Here is a 2862-nt window from a genome sequence, read left to right as displayed (position 1 = left end):
GAATATTATGACAAAAGGATTTAAATTCCAGATGACATCCAATTTGGGATTTTTCTCTGCAGAACAAATATGCAGCCGTCTTTCCTCCATTTTACAAAGCAGCCACCCACCTACTGTCGATTGCAACTCCTAGAGACCCTATAAGATACAGCAAACTGCCTTATGTAGGGTTCCCAAGACTGTAACTGTTGACAGGAGAAGGCAGCCTCATCTTTCTCCCACAGAGAGGCTGGTGAGTTTGAACTGCTGACCTAATTAATGATTAACAACCCCCAACTGAACATTACAGAGCAGAGAGTCTCTTCAGTCAAGGATCTTCAGCAATCCATTCCTCACTGCCGTCAGCGAACTCACTAGTAGGTGAACCTGACTTGGCATGTTCTTAGGTAAAACCCAGTAGGAGCTACCTACTCGTGTCTTCTGCTCAGGCTCTCCATTCCAGCCAGACTGCACTGTCTCCAGTTCCTCTGCATGTTAGACTCAGTCATTTCTAGACCTGGACACATGCTGTTGCCTCTACCTAGACCCATCTCTCTGTTCCGTAGTCACCTGGTACTGTTGCGTGATCCCATGTTATTATAATTGTTTAACTGTCTGCTCTCCCCATAGACAGACACTGTGGGGGCAAAGACCATATCTGTCCAGTTAACCTGCAAATCCCCAGAACTTAGTACAGCTGCTGGCACAAAGTAAAAAAACTGATTCATCCAGTTAGGCTTTGCCAATCGGAATGATTGGTGTGTCACTTGGAATGTCTGGAATAGACTAGGAAATGAAGACAAACAAATAATGGGCAGGGAGGATAAGGAGAAAGCTGCCTAAAAGAATTGGAAAGTGGGTACCCCTCCTTCTTTCTCTTCAGCTTCCCAGCTCCCAAACTTATGAGCAAGATCCATGGATTTTTTTTGTGTGTGTGCTGACCATGGCAACAGAAAAGACTATAAAATCTAGCTTTCCATCTGGTTCTTCATGGTCCAAGAAAATACAGCAATTTCAAACTCCAGGGAGACAACTTTTCAAATCATGAAAGCTTAAACCTAGCCTGTCGTAGAATCCCCTAAGACTAGCATGAATTTGACTCCAGAAGAAAAGTAGAGAAAGCATCATTTACTCTCTAAGGATTGATTCCTTGGTGGTCCTTGGAGAGGATGAGTTTGATGTTTCTTCATAGTGATTTTCCCCTCTGGCCTTCAAAGCCGACCTGCTCAACGCAACAGCTGGTCCTTACTTCTCTTCCTTTCTATTCCTGCCAATGTGCCCCTTATCCTGAGGCCCATCATCAGTTAGCACGCTGCAGCCTGGGTTCAAAGTGGAAGCCGGCCTTCCAATGGGAGCACTTTAACAGCTGTCCTCATCTGCTATTCAAAACCTGGCTGCTACTTCAATGCAAAGATGATGTGTTTGCTTTTTAACGTTTTATGTTAGGACCAGGTTAACTGAGAATCGCTGGTGAGGGATGAACTAAGAATTTCTCCTCCATTATCTAAGATCATCACGTGAGAAATTCAGGCTTGTTCCAGAGTCTGCGATTTTATTCCTCTGCCACCGACACACCTTGTTCCTGGCAGGAAAAAGGAGGGCAAAGGTTCTGAAAATGTAGATATAGGTTGGGCTGATGGTATTTGGGACCCAGCCATAACAGGGAATTTTCAGCAATGTACTGGAAGTGCCAACTCTAGAGAGGTTTGACAGCTGGTTTGAAGGCTGCAGGCAGTTTAGATAAATATATGAGACTTGGGTGCATTTCTGAGCCTGCTCTGTGATCCCTTTGAAGCATATCCAACTAGAATAGAGCTTCCAAAGAGCCAGGGCCAGTAAAAAGCCTTTCTTTGGAAGTCCCTCTGGATGCACTGTTGCTTTCCCACAGCCCACCAGGACAAGAGCTCTGGAAAGTAGAGAAGAAGCTTGAGACAGAAATTTTCTGTAATATTTTATTTGCTGTCTTTTTTCTTCTTCTTCCCAGTCTTTATACAGATGGAGACAACAGATAGATCATCAAACTCCCAGTGGACTTGGAGGGCCAAGAGCTTAGATCTGATTGTGGCTTGGAGCCCTTTGCACTGATGCTACCTGACTGGACTAAGATATACAGCGAAAGCACCACACAAGTTAGAATAACAACAAATAGCAGAAGGTGCCATTTGTAGTCCAGAAAGCCATTGCCTGAAACATCTCTGGAGAGCCATGGAATGGTACAGGCAGGAGGTTCCATCTCATTTCCTGGAGAAGCATTCCCTGGTTGCCTCAATCAGAAGCTGGAGCCCATCTTGCACAGCCTCTCTAATCAAAGAATTACTGCAGCATCAAAAAGAGATTCTGTGCTTGGAGGTGCTTCCAGGCAGAGGAATACATCTCAGCACTGGGTGAAATTTCCCAAGATGCAACTTGGTTTGGCTCTGGTCATACATGTAAGACGTGAAGGTGGGCAGGACATGGGTGGGGTACCAAACACAGGTTTCTTTAGGGAAGCAAATAGGGAGAGGCCTTTCTGAGCTAGAAGTGGAGTGCTCATATCTCCCATTGGCTCACTTGTGGGGTGTGCGGAGGCTGAGTGATACCCCTTCTTTAACTCAAGAGACATGGCTGTGACGGACAGGACACCAGGTCCTGAGGACCAAAGGATGACTCAGAAGCATCTGGAGAGGACAGCTGAGCAGCATCCCACAGCTTCATTGGCTGAGCACAGACCATGAGGGAGGTGCCCTTGCTGATCCTGGGACCAAATGACAAAAGAAGAAAGACAGGCAGATGTGGGTACAGCACCAGAGAAACCCCAGGGGAAGTGGGGTTGCAGATCAGTTTTTGGTTCTTTATTGTTAAAAAAAAATATTAACAGCAATGAAAAAATAAAAACATTAACAA

The sequence above is a fragment of the Chrysochloris asiatica genome, unplaced genomic scaffold (genome assembly GCF_000296735.1).
Source record: "Chrysochloris asiatica unplaced genomic scaffold, ChrAsi1.0 scaffold00047, whole genome shotgun sequence".
NCBI classification, from domain to species: domain Eukaryota; kingdom Metazoa; phylum Chordata; class Mammalia; order Afrosoricida; family Chrysochloridae; genus Chrysochloris; species Chrysochloris asiatica.
Note: the sequence above shows the minus strand (reverse complement) of the source record.